General features: G+C 38.0%; 2 pseudogenes; both read right to left on the bottom strand.

Moving 5' to 3' along the window:
- Window positions 1–2,585: 2,585 nt before the first annotated feature.
- Window positions 2,586–4,517, bottom strand: LOC124229047 (olfactory receptor 1440-like; annotated as a pseudogene).
- A 13,507-nt stretch (window positions 4,518–18,024) lies between these two features.
- On the bottom strand, window positions 18,025–18,938 carry LOC124228356 (olfactory receptor 5AN1-like; annotated as a pseudogene).
- Between the last annotated feature and the right edge of the window lie 1,012 nt (window positions 18,939–19,950).

Raw genomic sequence — 19,950 nt, 5'->3', positions numbered from 1 at the left:
GGTATTTATCCCTGGGATGGAAGGATGCTTCAACATGCACAAATTAGTAAATGTGATACACCATATTAATAGAATGAAAGATTAAATTCATATTATCATTTCAATAGATGAAAAGAAAGTATAGGACAAAATAGAACGTTCCTTTCATGATTGAAACCCCAAAAAATAGGATGTGGAAGGAACATACCTCAACATAATAAAGGCCACATAAACAAATCCATGGCTAACATTATATTCAATGGTGAATAACTGAAAGCTTTCCTCTAACATCAGGAACAAGACAAGGATACTCACTCTCACCACCCTCATTCAACGTAGAACTGATAGTCTTAACTAACACTATGAAGCAATATAAAGAAATAGTAGACATCCAAATTGGGAAGGAAGAAGTAAAATTGTCATTATTTGCAGAGTGCGTGAACTTATATATAGAAAAATCCTAAAGACTCAACCAAAACACTGTTGGAAGTAATCAATGAATTCAATAAAGTTGTAGGATATAAAATCAACATTCAGAAATCAGTTGTTATCCATGAGCATGTAACAGCTTTCCATTTCTTTGTGGCTTCATCAATTTCTTTCAAAAATATCTTACAGTTTTCACTGTGCAGGTCTTCCACTTCCTCAGTTAAATTTATTTCTAGGTATGTTTTTGTTTTGTTGCAATTGTAAATGAGATTTTATTTTTGATTTTTCTATCTGCAAGTTTATTGTTAGTGTATAGAAATGCAACTGAATTTTTATGTTGCTTTTGTACTCTTCAACTTCGCTGTACTCGTTTTTCATTTCTAATACTTTTTTGATGGATTCTTTAGGGTCTTCTGTTGTAAAATCATGTCACTGCAAACGGTGACAGTTTTACTCTTTCCTTTCCAATTTGGATACCTTTTATTTCCTTTTCTTCCTTAATTGCTCTGGTTAAAACTTCCAACATTATATTGGATAAAAGTGCCTAGAGTGAGCATCCTTAGAAAAGCATGTTTTGATCTTAGTTAAATCCCCCGAAATTGAGCAAATTATTATTTTTTATTCAGTGCTCAATTATTAACTTCTACAGTGTGTTTGGCTTTATAGACATTGTCTCATTAGATGCTAGATAATCCTATTATCCAAAATTTTGCAGGTGAAAACAGAATTTAACAGTGGGATAACATCATTAAGAAATTGCAGAACTAGAACTCAAGATCCACCCCTCACCCCAGAGTAATACTGACATTTTAGATTAGAGATGATTATTTCCACTGAAGTTTAGAGAATTTGAGTAAAGAGAAAGGATCTGAGGAAGGGTGTAGAAGTAAGAGAGGGAGGAGCTAAAAATGAGAGCGACTGAGGACCACAAACCTTGTTCCACTTAGATCTTATTGGAAGAATTACATGGATATTGAGAGAGCACAGACCACTGTTTTCTATAAAGCAAACCCTCTCACCTTCCTCCAGACCCTCCAGGAAGAAACAGTTCTTGCCAAAGGTTGAAATTGCTTAGCTCTTTTTCAAAGGAATTTTCCAAGTGTTCTTATTGCACTCCAAGATGGATGCTTTTGGCCATGAAATTGGCTGTCTGCTCACAGCCAGACAGATGGCCACAACTAGGGATCCTCTTAAATGTGTTACTCGGGCAGAGATGAAAGGAGAAAGAACAATTAGAGGGAGAAAATTCTCCAGATACTTGTTCTCTGGTGTCATGGTTGTCGTGGAGTTTTTTCCCTGATAATTTCATGCCTCAATTTACCATGTCCCTTCTGATTCAATTCCCCACTTCCCTATGATCCTATTACTACCGCATAATTATAGCTTTTCTTATAACAAACTTAGAGTCATTTGAGCTGGAAAAGACCTAGAGATCTTCTAGTTCAATACCATCGTTTTCAAGTGAGGAACTTGAAGCCAGAGGAGCTAAGAGATGTGCCAAAGATGACACAGCTTGCTGGTAATATAGCTTGATAACAATAAATTAGACTTGTGGACACTTCGATGTTTACAAAGCACCTTCATTTTAGATATATGCATACACGCATTTTCTCAACTGCCTGATCAGAATCAATAATCACAGCAGCCCTGTGAGGCACACATGGAATGATTTCCTACGGGGCAGGGCCACAGCCTCTGGGTTCTGGCACTGGCATGTGTGCCAGTGATCTGCTCTGAAACCTTGGATGAGGGTAACCTGTCCCTGCCAGGAAAATTCGCACCTGGATGTTGCCCCAGTGCAAGAATGACCGGCAATATAATAATTTCCAAAAAAATTTGTCTTTAATTTTTACATACCAAATTTTACAGATTATTTTATTTTACTGAAATACAAATAAATGCTTCACAATTAAAAGTAAATAAAAGAAATAAAGAAAATCAATGAGGAAAAAACTATCTGTGAGGCTTCCTAGGTTCTTGTCATTTCTCTACATATAGTATTTATCAGAACCTAAATTCTCAAAACATAGGGTTTTAGATATCTTGGTCTCATCAAGGACAAAGGCCATTTAAAGTGAATTCAGTGTTGGTGACACTGCCCCAAAAGATCACTTGGTGGTGACAGCTAAACATAATGGCACCAGGAATCAAGGAGCCAGGTTTTCACTTCTCTCTACCTAGTGATCTTGTGACCTACAAAAAGTCACATACATATTCTGTTCCTTGTCATCCCTACAGGGAAAAGAACTCCTGCACAAATATTGTTCATACTGAGGTAAAAGTGTTAGCCTTTTTACCACCCTCTTAAGCACCTGTTTGATTTCCTTGTTCCTCATACTATAAATAAGAGGGTTTAACACAGGGATAAAGATAACATAGAACACTGACAGCATCTTGTCCAGCTTCTAGAAGTGGCTAGAGCTTGGAAGTAGGTACACGGAGAGGCTTGTGCCATAATAGATTGTCACAGCTGCCAGGTGGGAGGCACAGGCTTTGAAGGCCCTGGCTCTGCCTCTGATAGAAGATATTTTCAGGATGAAAGCTGCGATGAATCCATACGATAAGATGATAAGTAGGAGAGACTTGAACCCAATGAAAATACATACCAGAAATAGAATCATTTAGCTTATGAAGGGTTTGGAGCAAGACAAGTTAATAATCTGGAGTGTGTCACAGAAGAAATTTGGAATAATATTGGGCCCACAGTAGTAGAGAAGAATTCAAGTAATTGTTTGAAATAGCTACCAAGGACATGACTCCCATAGACCCCAGCAGCTATCTTCCCACAGACACCAGGAGCCATGATGGCTGGGTATTGCAGAGGCCTACCAATAGCAACATATGTTATAGGCCACAGCAGCCAAGAGGCAGTACTCAGTCTTTTCCACCCAGGACCCAGCAAAATACTGGGTGGTACAGCCAATGAATGAAATTGTTTTTCCAACCTTTAAGAAGTTTGTTTTTTGTTGTTGTTTTTTTGATAATTTGTTTATCTCTATTTGTGGTCATCGCTTTCCCACTTAAATAAGTCCCTTTAGCATTTCTTGTAGAACTGGTTTCTTGGTGATAAACTCCTTTAATTTATGCTTGTCTGGGAAGCTCTTTATCTCTCCTTCCATTCTGAATGACAACCTTGATGGATAGAGTATTTTTGGCTGTAGATTTTTTCCTTTTAGCAATTTAAATACATCGTGCCCTTCTCTTCTCACCTGTAGGGTCTCGGCTGAGAAGTCTGCAGACAGCCTTATGGGCTTTCCTTTGTATGTCACTTGTGGCCTTTCTCTTGCTGCTTTTAGGATTCTCTCTTTATCTTTAATTTGGGACATTTAAAAGAACTTGAAAACACAAAGGCATGAAGAGACATGAACCCCTATGTTCACTGCAGCATTATACACAATAGCCAAGACTTGGAAGTGACCTAGGTGCCCATCAAGGGGCAAAAGGATAAAGAATATGTGGTATTTATACACAATGGAGTACTACTCAGCCGTAAGAAATGATGAAATCTGGCCATTTGTGATAACATGGATGGTCCTTGAGGGCACTATGCTGAGTGAAATTAGGCAGAGGGAGAAAGTCAAATACCGTATGATCTCACTCATAAGTAGAAGATAAAAACAATGACAAACACATAGCAATGGAGATTAGATTGGTAGTTACCATGGGGAAGGGGGAGAGGGCAAAAGGGGTGACTAGGCTCAGATGTGAGGGGATGGACTATAATTTATTTCTGGGTGGTGAACATGATGTAATCTACACAGAATTCAAAATATATTACTATGTACATCTGAAAGCTATATAATGTTATAATCCAATGTTACTGCAATTAAAAAAAAAGAAGTCTGAAAACATCCTTGGGTAGGTGGAAGAATAGCAAATGTCTATAAATGACAGGAAACTGAGAAAATGTACATAGGTGTGTGCAGGTGTGAGTCCATCTTGATTAAGATGATGACACCCAGATTCCAGATTAGGGTCACAAGATAGATACCTAGAAAGATTGGGAAGAGGACAAGCTGCACCTCTTTTTCATCTTAGAGTCCCAGAAGAACAAACACGACCACGGATGAGTGATTTCTATCTGCTTACATGGACTTGCTTGATATCATCTGCTGAGAAAAAGATGAGATAAGGAAATGTTTTCATCCTCAAAAAACACAAAGAAATACTCTTAATTTTTCCAGGAAAGCAGGTGACTAGATATACAACCTTGAATCATAAAGTTGAGCTAACCTTGTGTAATCTCTGCATATATCCATGTATAATCACCAACCTTAATAGAAAACTTCTTTTGGATAAATACTATCATTCTCTCTTTGGGCTCAAAAGAGAGTAATGGACATCATTTGTACATTGTCTCCTAAAATGTCTGAATTTCATGTTTTTCCATTTCATATTTAAGTAGTATATGAAAATTGGAAATAGCCTAAATTAAGAAAATACTGTCATCACTCTATATGGTGAAACAGAATGATTCTGCTCAGGAATCACTCTAATATTAACTCAATGCCTCAAGAAGCCCCTGAATCATCCTGGGCCTCATATGTCAAATGAGGATGATGGAGTAGATGCTCTTTAAAATTTCCTTGGGAATTAATATTCAAATAATCTCTAATTAGGGAAGGTGGACAATTCCATAACTGTCTTTCTGCTTTCATAAATCTTGGAGAGATATAAGAATAGTGCAATGGGTTGGTGGGTATAGACACAAACCAAGAAGCACGTTGGAAATGGATGTGACTTAACCAACTTTTGACTCTAGGAAGGCTTCTGAGAAGTTAGACACGGCAACGTTGTAAGAGCCATTATGCTCCCTTTCTTGCAAGTGCCAATTTTTCTTTCTGTGAATCAGAGATATTCATGAGTCAAACTGTCTAGGACAATGATTCTTGATATTCTTTGGGTCATGGATACTTTTGAAAATCTATTGGAAACTCTTGACCCTCTACCCTGCAAACAGCCACCACTTCCACCGTCGCATGTGGTTTTATTAGATTCTCAATCACCCTTGATTCTATTCACAGTTCCTAGGTTCATGGCTTCTCCTACATAGTAAAATGACTTGAACTCAAGTAGGAGTTTGGATGTTTAGGCAATGGACATGGGGATTAAGAAACTCAGGCGGGATTTCTGGAAGTTCTTTCTGTTTTCTCATTGAAGCCAGTCTAGGGAAGGTAAACACTAAGTGTTCTGGCCAAATAGTAAATAACAAAACCAATATTTTTCATTGGGCACTGTTTGCCCCCTTCGGGATGCTATAGCTGGCATCTCTCCAGATGGTCATTAGAACACCTCCCACCACAAACACATTTTTGTTCAGATGAACTCAAACTACAAAGAAAATCATGGGAAGCTGTGAAAGCTAGAAAATAGATGTCAAATGTAGTGTGAGAGTTGTGTATACAGGTAAATGTAGAAGTCTTGGAGATTTCCCTTAAAACGGGCTGTGGAATTAATGAAATAACTTATGTCTATGTCTATGCACTATAAATATTTGTCAGCATTAGCCGACAAGAATATTTTCCTTATTTCTAACCATTTCCCAGTCTCCTAGTTCCAAAAATGAGTGCAAAGAGAAAATTCCCATAGAAGCATAAGGTAAGTCTGAGAAATAAGTTAAAAGGGATCATTTCCCAAAATCTGATCACTCATTGCTTCATGGTGCACTGTTTTGAGAAGAATTCTGAAGTAAGGAAGAGATTCATTAGAAAATAAATTCAAGATGTCTGCCATCAGTACAGAAGGAGAACTGGTAGCAGACAGACTATGCATTTACCATCTCAGACCTAGGTGTGGCTTTCCACAATGAGACTGAATGGAGGCATGATCTTGTGAGAATAGTGAAGAAAATTGCATTCTTCCTCGTCATAACCAAAAATCAAGACAACGAAAAGATTTATTGAGCAGCTTCGGTTTATAATGTTATTCTCCCTCTACTTGTGGACATATTCACCGCTTCCTCTAATGTCCATTCATTCAATATGGTAACCATAAGCCTTGTGTGCTATGTACTAACCAACGATAGCATTCTGAAAATTGCCTCTATATTTCTGTTCTATGTCTCTAGAATACCAATTAGATGTATTCTTGCTCTGCTCTCCACATCAGTGAAACATTCATTATTTTTGTTTCTCTACTGCGTTCAGTTTAATTTTTAATAGATGTCTCTTCTAGTAAATTCATTCTATCATAAGTTGTGCTAATTGGCTGTTTAATTCATCCATTAATTTCAAATTTCAATTATAATATTTGATTTTCTCTCAAGAGTTTCCATTTTGTTCCTTTCCCAAAGAGTCAGTTTGGTTAGTCCTTTATTGTTTCATCTTACTTTCCATAGCATCCTTTATTTAAACATATTCAACATATTATTTAAATTATTATTATCTATAATTCAAATACATAGTTTTGCAAGTCTGATTCCATAGTTTAATGATATCGCTGCCTCTTATTCAAGCGCCCTGTTTATTTGTGTGCCCAGTGATATTTTTCATCTTAAGTTCGTGTTTCTTTAAAAGTTATCTCTAAGAATCTATGATTCTTATGTTTAAAATGTATTGCTTCAGAAATGATTCATATGACATCTGTCAAACACTTTGGGGGTGACACCAACCCAGAATCTCCTTTGATAAAAATGTTGACTTGGTGTTTTTTGAAGTCACAATAATGACAATATGTAGGCTGCAATCCACATAAGTAGATGGATGAGATTAAAATTTATGAGGGGAAGGAGTGGCAATAGTAATCCAACACTTGTTATTTATTGTCCTGTTATTGTCCTTCTTTTTGTTCCATTTTTTATTTTAAAGATTTTTATTTTTTCCTTTTTCTCCCCAAAGCCCCCCGGTACATAGTTGTGTATTCTTCGTTGTGGGTTCTTCTAGTTGTGGCATGTGGGACGCTGCCTCAGCGTGGTCTGATGAGCAGTGCCATGTCCGCGCCCAGGATTCGAACTAACGAAACACTGGGCCGCCTGCAGCGGAGCACGCGAACTTAACCACTCGGACACGGGGCCAGCCCCTTTTTTGTTCCATTTTTGTAACAATGAATTTGACATCCATCCACCAACAAATGCCTTTGTGGAAGCTGTAATATCTAGCACTAAATGCCACGGGTCCAGGAGGAATCTCACCCACCTGTGCATCCAGTAATAGGCAGACAGATCTTTGTATGGGATGCAGAACCAGAAGGAGCCAATGAACCTTCCTAAAACCATCTTGATTATGGCCACATAACGCCTGGAGAGTGTGATGACAACCATGAATGAGAGAGACTTTGTTGAAGCCCAGTCTTCCTGAAATGGAAAGCCAGTTCACAACTGGAGCAGAAAAAAAGTGTGAGCTGGTCACAGTGGAGACACTAAAAGGAGCTTCCCCAGCACCACCCTCTTCAAGATAACACTGCATAGGCTGAACTACTCAGCAGTGGCAAACACTCCTGCACAGGGAAAGAGCCGTGAATGAGCACCCAGCTACCCTGGCAGTGCAAGACACAGATGAGGAAATCCTTTCTCTCTAGGGTTATGTAGACTACTGACCAGGTAGACCGTGAGTGTAGGGAGAAGGGAAATCAGGTAAGAGATAGAGAGAAATACCAAAGGGAGTTAAAGGGGCACAGGGGCTCAGGATTTCAGTAGGAAGCCCACTCATGAGCCTCTAGGAGTATCTCACCAGAGCATCTCCCCTCCAGATCCATGCGAACCAACAAGCTCTCATTGTTAAATCCACACCTCCTCCTCATCTGCAGCTGGCTCCTTGTGCACATTCCTGAATGTAGCAGTGAGAGAAAATCTGGTAAACTGAGTGCTCTCAGAAAAAAAGGAAACAGCCTATGGAAAAGGGAGAAACCACAAACGTGAGCAGTAGTGCCACCATCTGGAAAACAAAAAAGAGATTTCCAGTAGCCAGCCTGGTGAGTGACAAAAACCAGAGAACACAGAATAGTTTAGGATTTCAGCCACAAGAGGGAGCAAGAAGAGTGCAGCAGATCTACCCACAAAAGCAGAGAAAACTCCAGACCCGTTACTTACACTGCTCACAAAACTTAACCTGAAATGAGTTAAAGATTTAAACATAAGAACTAAACTCAAAAACTCTTAGAAGAAAAAATAGAGGCAAAGCTCCTTGACACTGATCTTGGCAATGATTTTTTTGATATGACACCACAAGCACAAGCAACAGAAACAAAAATCAACAAACGGGAATACATTAAAGTAAAAAGCTTCTATACAGCAAAAAACAATTTTAAAAAAATGAAAAGAAGCCTACAGAATGGGAGAAAATAGTTCCAATCCATTCATCAGATAAGAAGTTATGATCTAATGTATTTAATGAACGCTTGCAACTTCATAACAAATATCAAGGAACCTGATTTAAAAATGGGCAGTGGAACTAAATGGACATTTTTTCTAAAGAAGACATTCAATGGCCAAAAGGAACATAAAAAGATGCTCAATGTAGTTAATCGTCAAGGAAATGCAAATCAAAACCACAATGAGATATCATCTCACACCTCTCAGAATGTTTATTATCAAGAAGAGAAGAGAGAAACTGTTGGCAAGGATGTGGAGATATGGGAACCCTCATACGCTGCCATGGGAATGTAAAAGGTTCAGCCACTATGGAAAAAAGTATTAAGTTTCCTAAAAAAATTAAAAATAGAACTACCATTTGATCCAGCAATTCCTCCTCTGGATATATATCCAAAGAAAATGAAAAAATATATATCAAAAAGATATCCTCATGCCCATGCTTATTGCAGCATTATTCACAATAGCAAAGATATGGAAACAACCTAAGAGCCTGTCAATACTTGAATGGATAAAGTAGACGTTATACACACACACACACACACACACACACACACACACACTGGCATATCACTGAGTCATGAGAAAGAATGAAATCCTGCCACTTGCCGCAACATGGACAGACCTGAGGGTGTTACACTAAGTGAGATAAGTCAGATACAGTATGAGAAAACTGGATGATATCACTTATATGTGGGTTCTAAAAAAGCCAAACTCATAAAAACAGCAAACAGAATGGTGGTTACCAGAGACTGGCGGGTGGTGGAATTGGAGATATGTTATTTAAGGGTACAAACTTGTAACTACCAGATAAATCCTAGAGATCTAATGCACAGCATTGTGATTATAGACAACAATGTTCTATTATAAACTTCAAAGTTCCTAAGAGACTAGATATCTTTTATTTATTGAAGCAATATTGATTTATAATAGTATATCAATTTCAGTTATACAGCATTATATTTCAAAATCTGAATAAGCCAGAACTTAATTGTTCTCACCACAAAAAAAGAAATCTACTTATGTGACATGATAGAGGTGTTAGCTAATGCTAGGGTAGCAAGCATACTGCAAAATGTAAATGTATCAAATCAATACAATGAACACCTGAAACTTACACAATATAAGGTCAATTTACACCAATAAAAATAAATTTAAGGGGCCGGCCCCATGGCCTAGTTGTTAAGTTTGGCGCACTCTGCTTCGGCGGCCGGGGTTCAGTTCCTGGGCATGGATCTATACCTCTCATTGGCTGCCATACTTGGCAGCGACCCACATACAAAATAGGGGAAAACTGGTGCAGATGTTAGCTCAGGGTGAATCTTCCTCAAGCAAAAAGAGGAATATTGGCAATGGATTTTAGTTCAGGGCAAATCTCCCTTAGGAAAAAAAAAATTATCAGGAAAGACTTTTTTTTTTACTGCTTGTCTTTCTCTCAAACTAAAGCTGAGAAAGGTGTGTGGATAATTGTCTCATTTTGTGAAGTAGTTTTTTTTTCTGGTTTGCCCTCTGAGAATGTCACCCATTGAGAGTCCCTGTTTTCAGTGTCCTTAGGGAGAAGGGGTAGTGTCTCTAAGACAATCTCACACATTGTCTTTTTCTCCTACCCCTCATAGATTTGCTCATTAAAACCCAGGACTGAGCCTACCAGAGATTTGTAGGTCCATCCTGGCAAAATGATGGATCCAGCCCAATACCCTCTTTGGTTTGTGCTTTTCATGTCATTTCTGTACCTTGAAACATTTGTTTTCTCACTGGCTCAGCAATGAAAAAAGTGTTTTAGTTTTTATCTAGTATTATTGGTTTCTTTGACCATATAGCCCAAGATATTACTAGAAACACCTTTACAAACAATATTTCTAAGACATTATTGGGTATTCTGGCTTCTCACTAGCCATTTTTTCCAAAACCCCAAGCTACTTGATTTACTTAATTGTCTTTGCTTCTAATATGATTGAATTTTCCTGAAAATCAAGGCATCTTATTAGGTAGCTAATATTTATTCAGTGTGTACTATGTTCCAGGTGTTATTCTGCATGCTTTTATGTTTCATCTTATTTTAACTTTTAACAACTTCATGAGATATGTACTCTTATCATTCCCATTTTTCAGATAAGGAGACTTGGATCAGAGGAGGAAATAAGGTCACACAAACCATGAAGGGAAGAACTGAGATTCAAATCCAGGCAGTCTAGCTCCAGAGCCGTATCTTAAGTATCTCCACTGAACCGCTCACTAAAACGTGTTCACTGCTACATTAATCTTATTTCTAAAAAACTATAGAGTGAAGAGTACTATACTTGGTATTTTGGATGATGTAAATTATCCAATAACGAGCCTATAGCCCTGGAAGAGAGAGAGAAATGAGCCCATAGAAATATAATACAAAACGAGAGATGATATGTGGTATGAGAAAGGCAGAGATAAATTCTTATGGGTGATCACCAGCTGGATGTAGGCAGGAAGTTAGAGATTAGGGAAGACCTCTTCATATTTTTTGCAATAACAGATCACAAAAGATCTCTAAACTGGCAGAGACCATGTCAGACACATTATTGTACAAATGGACAGGGCAATGACAGTGTAATTGAACATGCTGTCAATAACATGATCACCACATCTTTTCACATATTCTTTCAGGAATTGAACAGAAAGGAGGTAATGCTGATTGCTTGACAAATAAGTGAGACAAAATGAAGAGAATTCATCTTTTAGGAGGAAGAAATAAGGAGATATTAAAATGTTTTGCAATATATGCTGTTGTAACTGAGGGAAGGGAAATCTCAGTGTTTGGATGGTGACCACTGCAAAGCTTTTGCCCACTGATGCCTAAGAGACAAAATTACCCCAGAAGATCCTACTGTACACAGAGAAATATGCTAAACCAGTGATACTGTCTCTTATCCCCGAGCACCTTTAATTGTCACATGGTTTTACTCAATCACCCTAGAGTCTATCATTTCTAATTCAACCTTGTTTTTAGCTGCTTCTTATTTATCAAGGACTCCTAAGCTTTCTTCTTTTGTTTTGGATAAAGTTTATCTGGGCTCCCTTCCTTTGGTTTTTTCAGATGTCATTCTTGGCATCAGATACTCTCCCTCCCCATACTTATCTCCATTTGATCCTGCTTAGAAAGTGAAAAAAAAAGAAAGAAATGGAAAAAGTAAATGAAAAAGTAACCCTTTTGGCATGCCCCTCTTCTTTATGATATTTATGTATAAGCCTTCCTTATATTTTCTTAGATGACTTTGGAAAAGTTCAGTGTAATTATAGGGCAAGGAACGAAATCTGAAGAGATATGTTTATTAGGAAGAATATGGGCAGGATCACTCTCAGAAGACCAAGTATTACAATTATTCTTGACTGGTGGCCCCTCACTTCCTCAAGACCTGGCATGTTCAACAAAGTTACATGGGAACCACTCAACTCAGGAGCCTTCTGTAGACTGCTCATATATGACTTTCTAAATGGATCAAATAAGATAGTATAGGCCCCTCAAAAATTATCCACAACTTTTTCTCTGGGCCTGTGTTTTATCCTTTTAAACACTAAAAAAGTTCTCAAAGGTTTTCCAGTTCCCCATTTTATGCCAAAGTGCACAACAAGACACATAAGAGATCCACGCATATATATCTGAAGGTGGGTGGAATGGACCCCCAGGGTGCAGTGGAACTAGGGGAGCAGCCCCCTCCACCTCCTCCAACAGCAGTTATCCAGGGTGTAGATCCTCACACCAGTGTATGTGCCTGCAAGCAGTTGCTGCAAGAGCAGAAAAGCAGGTGCCATAGATCACTACTGTCATGTGAGTGGAAACAGTAGGTGCCATGACTTACATAACTCTGGGCAGACACAACGGAAGCAGAAACAGCAGGCACTGGAGCTCGTGTAACTGTGAATGGTCATGGCAGGAGCAAAACCAATAGGTGTCCCTGCCTGTCCCTAAGTGGATCTGCCCCACATGTCTGTAAGTGGTCACTGGGGGACAGAGAAAACAGGGGCAGCTTGCTCCCTGCCTGTCTCTCAGCAGATCCCTCCCCCTCTACCTGCATTGGACAGGTCTTTCCAACATTGGGAGCAGTATACAAAACTCATATTTTCCCAGGTAGGGCAGGGGACCCTAACCTCAGTTTGCAAAACAAACCAACTAGCTCTAGAAACCAGAGGCTGCACAAGCAACAACCTCTCCCTGCTTAGCCCCTCCAAACCCCCAGTGGTGGCAGGTGGAACCTGTGACCAGAGGCTTCAGGAAATACAATGGAACTAGTTACCCAGCCCCCAGTGGCAGAACCCCCAATATCAGTTCCACCAGCAGCAGGGGCTGCATACAATCTTCAAGTACCAGAGGCCCCAGAAGTGACAGTGACACTCATGAACCCAGCACCCAGGCATTGGTGCAAACAGTAACCCTAGACAACCTTGGAGCAGCAGTGTAGATGGTATATAATGCAGCAGTATCCTCTCCCATGGAGAGCCCAAGGAGAAGCAGTGGAGAAGCATGACACCCAGGAGACCCCAGAAGCAGCAGAAGTGTATGAAGCCTGGTGACCCCACTGGTGACACCTGAGACTGCAGTGACATCATAAGCAGCAAGTCACTAGCAACCTCAGAGGCTAAAGTAGCACAAGGAGGGCACTGACTACACCACCAGCAGAGGTAGTAGAGGGTGGAAAGTGCAGGGTATCAAATACAAACAAAAGCAACTCAGAACCAAAGTAACCAAACCCATACCCAATAGGAAATGTGGTTACTACCACAAATGTGCCAGCAAAGAATCAGTTACCATGAAGAACTAAGTAACACGGAAGAAGAGAAAGAGAATAACAACCCTCTAGAAATCAAACTTGAAGTTACAGGAGATTACAATCCCAGTAACAAAGTACAAAGTCAACAGAAGGAGGGAAGAAACAAAAATTAGAGCAGAAATAGATGAAATAGAGACCAAAAAAAAAAAACGTAGAAAGAATCAATAAAACTAAGAACTGGTTCTTTAAGAAGATAAACAAAATTGACAAGCCCTCAGCCAGACTCATTAAGGAAAAGAGAGAAGTCTCAAATAAATAAAATTAGAAATGAAAGAGAAGAAATTACAATGGATATTACAGAAATGGAAAGGATTATAGGAGAATACTATGAAAAACTATATGTCAACAAATTGGATAATCTAGAGGAAATGAATAAATTCTTAGACTCATACAACCTCCCAAAACTGGATCAATAAGAAATAGAGAATCTGAATAGAGTAATCACAAGTAAAGAGATTGAAACAGTAATCAAAAACCTATCAAAAAACAAAAGTCCAGGATCAGATGGCTTCTCTGGAGAATTCTACCAAATATTCAAAGATTTAATACCTACCATTCTCAAACAATTCCAAATATTTGAAGAAGATGGAGCACTTCCCAACTCATTCTATGAGGCCAACATTACCCTGATACCAAAATCAGACAAGGACAACACAAAGAAGGAAAATTACGGGCCAATATCACTGATGAACGTAGATTCTAAAATCCTCCACAAAATATTGCCAGACCAAATACAGCAATATGTGAAAAGAGTCATACACCAGGATCAAGTGGGATTTATACCAGGGACGCAGGGATGATTCAACATCTGCAAATCAATCACACCATATTAACAAAAAGAGGAATAAAAGTCACATGATAATCTCAATAAATGCAGAGAAAGCGTTTGACAAAATCCAACATCCATTTACAATACAAATTCTCAATAAAATGGGTATAGAAGGAAAGTACCTCAACACAATAAAGGTCTTATGTGACAAACCCACAGCCAACATCAAACTTAATGGTTAAAAACTGAAAGCCATCCCTTGAGAAGAGGAACAAGACAAGGGTGCCCACTCTCACCACTCCTTTTCAACATAGAACTGGAGGTTTGGGCCAGAGCAATTAGGCAAGAAAAAGAAATAAAAGGTATCCAAATAGGAAAAGAAGAAGAGAAACTCTCTCTGTTTGCAGATGGCATGATCCCATTATAGAAAACCTAACGAATCCACCTGAAAACAATTAGAAATAAGGAACAACTACAGCACAGTTGCAGGGTACAAAATCAACTTATAAAAATCAGTTTCATTTATCTACGTTAATGAACTAGCAAAATAAGAACTCAAAAATACAATACCTTTTACGACCACAACAAAAAGAATAAAATACCTCGGAATAAATTTAACCAAGGAGGTGAAAGAGCTATACACCAAACATTCTAAGACATTATTAAAAGAAATCAAAGAAAATATAAAAAAAGGAAAGATATTCCATGCTCTTGGAGTGGAAGAATAGACGTAGTTAAAATGTCCATATTACCTAAACCAACCTACAGATTCAATGGAATCTCAATCTGAACCCAATGACATTATTCACAAAAACAGAAGAAAGAATCTTAAAATTTATATGAAACAACAAAAGACCCTGAATAACTAAAGCAATCCTGAGAAAAATGAAAAAAGCTGAAAAATCACACTCCCTGAATTCAAAATATACTGTAAAGCTATAGTAATCAAAACAGCATGGTTATGGCACAAAAATAAACACTCAGATCAATGAAACTGATTTGAGAGCCTAGAAATTAAACCACATATCTATGTATAGCTAATCTTTGAAAATGGAGCCAAGAACATACAATGGAGAAAAGAAAGTCTCTTCAATAAATACTGTAGAGAAAACTGGATAGCCATGTGCAAAAGAATGAAAGTAGATCTTCTTACACCCTACAGAAAAATTAACACAAAATGGGTTAAAGCCTTGAATATAAACCTGAAACCATAAAACTCTTTGGATAAAACATAGGCAGTACACCTTTTGACACTGGTCTTAGCAGTATCTTCTTGAATATCATGTCTTCTCAGTCAAGGGAAACAAAAGAAAACATAAACGAATGGGACCAAAAAACTCATGCAAAGCCAAGGAAACCACCAACAAAAGGAAAAAAATCCACCTACCAGCTGGCGAAAAGATTTATAGATCATATATCCACCAAGAGGTTAATTTCCAAAATATAAAAAGAACTCATGCAATTCAACAACAAAAAATGAACAACCCAATCAAATAATAGGCAGAAGATAGGAAAAAATTTTCCAAAGAAGATATGCATACGGCCAACAGGCACTTGAAAAGGTATTCAACATCAATAATTTTTAGAGAAATGCAAGTCAAAACTTCACTGAGATAGCACCTCACACCTGTCACAATGGCCACAATTAACAGGATAATAAATAACAAGTGTTGGAGAGGATGTGGAGAAAAGGGAACCCTCATACACTGTCAATGGGAATGCAAACTGCTACAGCAACTATGGAAAACAGTATTGAGATTTCTCAAAAAAATTAAAAATAGAAATACCATATGATCCAGCTATTCCACTACTGGGTATTTATCCAGAAAATTCGAAATCAGCAATTCAAAGAGATTTATGCATCCCTTTGTGCACCACAGCATTATTCACAGTAGCCAAGATGTAGAAGAACCCAACTGCCCATCAATGGATGAATGGATAAAAAAGATGTGGTATATACACACAATGGAATTCTACTCACTCATAAAAAAAAATGAAATCCTGTTATTTGTGACAACATGGGTGGACCTTAAGGGTATAATGTAAGTTAAGTATGTCCAACAGAGAAAGCCAAATATCATATGATTTCATTCATAAGTAGAAGATAAAAACAATAACAGCAACAAAAAATACAGAGAGATAGAGATTAGATTTGTGGGTATCAGAGGGGATATGATGGAGGGAAATAGTGAAAAGAGTAAAAGGGTGTGTATATGGGGACAGATTGTAATTAATCTTTGGGTGGTGAACATTATGTAATTTACACAGAAACCGAAATATAGTCATGTACCTGTGAAACTGTTATTAATCAATGTTACCTCAATAAAAAATAAAGAAGCAAAAAGAAAAAAGGGATCCAATGAATCTCCAAGGATAATATGTAAATGTAAAGACATCTGTTTGATAATAGTTAGTTTGGTCTGAGTAATCTCACAAATCAATAGTCAGTGTTGCTATACATTTTGTTCTTTTTTTTAACCAGCACACAAGGACTGCACTTTATGTCCTACTTCAGACAAGAAAAACTGGCCAGACTTGAGAACCCTGCCTCTTCCACTATCTATTTCCTTTCCTGGCCCTTGAGGTTTCCTGGAAAATATGAGCATTAAAGTAATTCAAACCATTCTATTCCATCTATTATATCACCCCAAACAACCATAAATCTCTAAGATATAAAATGTGTTCAACATGAACAATAAGAAATAATGTATACCAGCTTTTCATATTTGTTCTTTGTTCCTGCAGTATTGAATATTCAATAACTCTATTATTACAATGAACTCTCACAGAAGACTTCTCACAGAAAAGATGTTCAGATGCTTGAAATATCAGAAATGATTGGGCAGTACCATCCCATTGGCTATGTGAACCAAGGGTAAAGTTTTCCAGATTTGATGGGGGAGAGAAAGAGATGTTTGAGTCCCACAATATCAGAAGCTGCTATTGGCTGTGACATGGATTTTGAATATCATCTCCAATCAGAAATCCCCACTGGACAATAGATGCAGGAAATTAACTCATCAGACTCATAAATAAATGGCAGTGAAGGGAGCCAATACTTCATTCCATTCTTTATATGATTCAAATCACCTCTTCCCTCCTTAGGCTACAACTATGGAGACTAGGATGTGACTAAAAATTTATTAGATGATTAGCATTGAAGAGACCTTAGATAGACATTAGCTGTCTCAGACTGGTCTCCCCAGGAGACACAATCAGGCCAATAGTATAGCTTTGTTTCTGTCCAAAGGCACATTGCCACTCTGTGTTCACTCCCACTCTGGTCAGAAACACAGAACAAGCATTTGTCACCATGATGTCTGGATAATGCTACATCAAAATATTTGGCAGACAAGGTTTGTACACTCCTGGGGACCTCTGTCAATTATCTCTCCTTTAAGGTCAGAAGCTTGCAATTGGACAGAGCTTAATCTCAGAAGCAAGAAGAAGCAAAACGTTTCTAAACCCTGATGTTTCACAAATACTTGCAGATAGATTAATAAATGATAAGGCCACTCCTCATGTAGAGTGAAAGTAATGAACCTCCGGGACTTAAAGATATTGTGTCTGTGTGGCATTGAGTAAGCTATTGGCTCATTTTGGCATATTATCTGGGTCAAACAAGCCTTCTTTGTCCAAAGATAGTATGAATTTTGTTATAGTGTATTAGTGTGCATATTGCTGTGGGTGAAAGTGATTCTGACAAGACAAATTGGTCAGAAATCTCATAATCTGTGACCTCAGCAATACTCTAACTTATTTTGCAACATCTTCAAGGCACCTTTGATTTCCTTGTTCCTCAGACTGTAAATCAAGGGATTCAACATGGGAATCACCACAGTGTAGAAGACTGATGTGAAACTGTCAAAGCTGGAGGAACCGCCACAACTGGAACTCAGGTAGACAAATATACCTGAGGTACACAAGAGGGTCACTGCTGTCAAGTGAGAAGCACAGGGGTTGAAACCTTTGAACTTGCCTTTAGCTAAAGTGATAATATAGCCATAGGATATCATAATAACTAAGACATTATCCCAAAGATCATTGTAAATATAGCAATTATGAGTTCTACAGAGAAAGTGTCAGAGCAGAACAGGACTAACAGTTGGGGCATGTCACAGAAGAAGTGGTTGATGACGTCAGCCCCACAGAAGTAGGATTGAAGCATGACACATAATTTGGATATAGAACCAGAGAGTCCAACCATATAGGACACAAGCACTATCTGAACACAGAGGGTTGGTGATATGATGGATGACTTAGAAGTAAGTTACAAATGGCAACATATCAGTCATAACACATGGCTGTCATGAGACAAGACTCACTCAGTCCCATGGTTGAGACAAAGTCCTAAATAATACAACCCACAAAGGTGATACTTTTCTGCTCCTGGAAGAAATTGGAGAGCATCTTGGGGACTGTAGAGGTCACATAGCAGATATCAATGAGAGAAAGATAACTGAGGAAGAAGTTCATGGATGTGTGGATGTGGGTAATCTATCCTTGTTAAGATGAGGAGGCACGGGTTCCAAGTCAGAGTCATAATGTAGATCAACAGGAATACAACAAAGAGCACTCCTATGATTCTGGAGAAATACGAGAATCTCAAGAGGATGAAATGGGTGATATCTGTAATATTTCCTCCCCAAACCATTGGCTTCGTGCTCCTAAAATCAGAAAAGAGACAAAAGAATGGATTGCAGACGCAGGCGAAACAATAGCATTACAATGCTCATAGATGCCATTTCTTTTCGTTCATTGAGCACTGAAAAAGGGAAAACACTTTATTGTCCTGGTGGAAAGACCCCAGTTTTCTTCTCCAATTGTCAAGAAATACCTTCTCAGTGTTTCAGGTTCTCAATTACTTCATGAGGTCTCAAGAAAATTAGAAGAGATCTGGGGCTGGCCTGGTGGCATAGTGGTTAAGCTTTCACTCTCCACTTCACCGGCTCGGAGTTTCCCAGGTCAGATCTCAGGCAAGGACCTGTGCACTGCTTATTAAGCAATGCTGTGGCAGGTGTTCCACAGATAAAGTAGAGGAAGATGGCCACGGATGTTAGCACAAGGCCAATCTTTCTCAAAAATAAATAAATAAAGAAATAATATTTAAAAAGTTGATAGAGAACTTTTTAAAAAGCAATAGAAATTCAGTGAATTATCCATGATAGACATCATTGACTAAAATCAATTTTTAAAAGACTTTTAATAATTAAAAATATAATTGTGGCTTTATAATAGTAAAGCATAAGTGGCATCATTCCAGAATAAACTTGTAATAGCTCTTCTTTCCCAGACAGTCATCTAGATAGATTTTTAAAAATTTCTTCTTTCACCTATAAGAAAAATTATCCTGTTTATAATAACTTCTCAAACCTTTTTACAAATATATTTAATATAATATCTTCAAAATGGCCTGGATAATTGCATCATAATTTATAATCCTGATATTTTCTTGGTGTACAGCATGTATGCTAATAAAGTTATGAAATGTCTTCTTAGGGAAGTCTTCATAGGAGCCAGTCTTAAAAGGAGGCTAGTAAAACTCACAATTACAATCAAATATTGTCTCAAATGTAGGATATTTTTCAACTTAGCAAATAGCATAGTACTGTGGTTAGGGTTCAGACTTTAGAGTTTCTGTTCTGAGTGGCATCATCAAGATGGCA

The sequence above is a fragment of the Equus quagga genome, chromosome 17 (assembly GCF_021613505.1).
Source record: "Equus quagga isolate Etosha38 chromosome 17, UCLA_HA_Equagga_1.0, whole genome shotgun sequence".
Classification (NCBI taxonomy): Eukaryota; Metazoa; Chordata; class Mammalia; order Perissodactyla; family Equidae; genus Equus; species Equus quagga.
The sequence above is the reverse complement of the archived record's forward strand: the minus strand, read 5'-3'. Positions and strand labels throughout refer to the sequence as shown.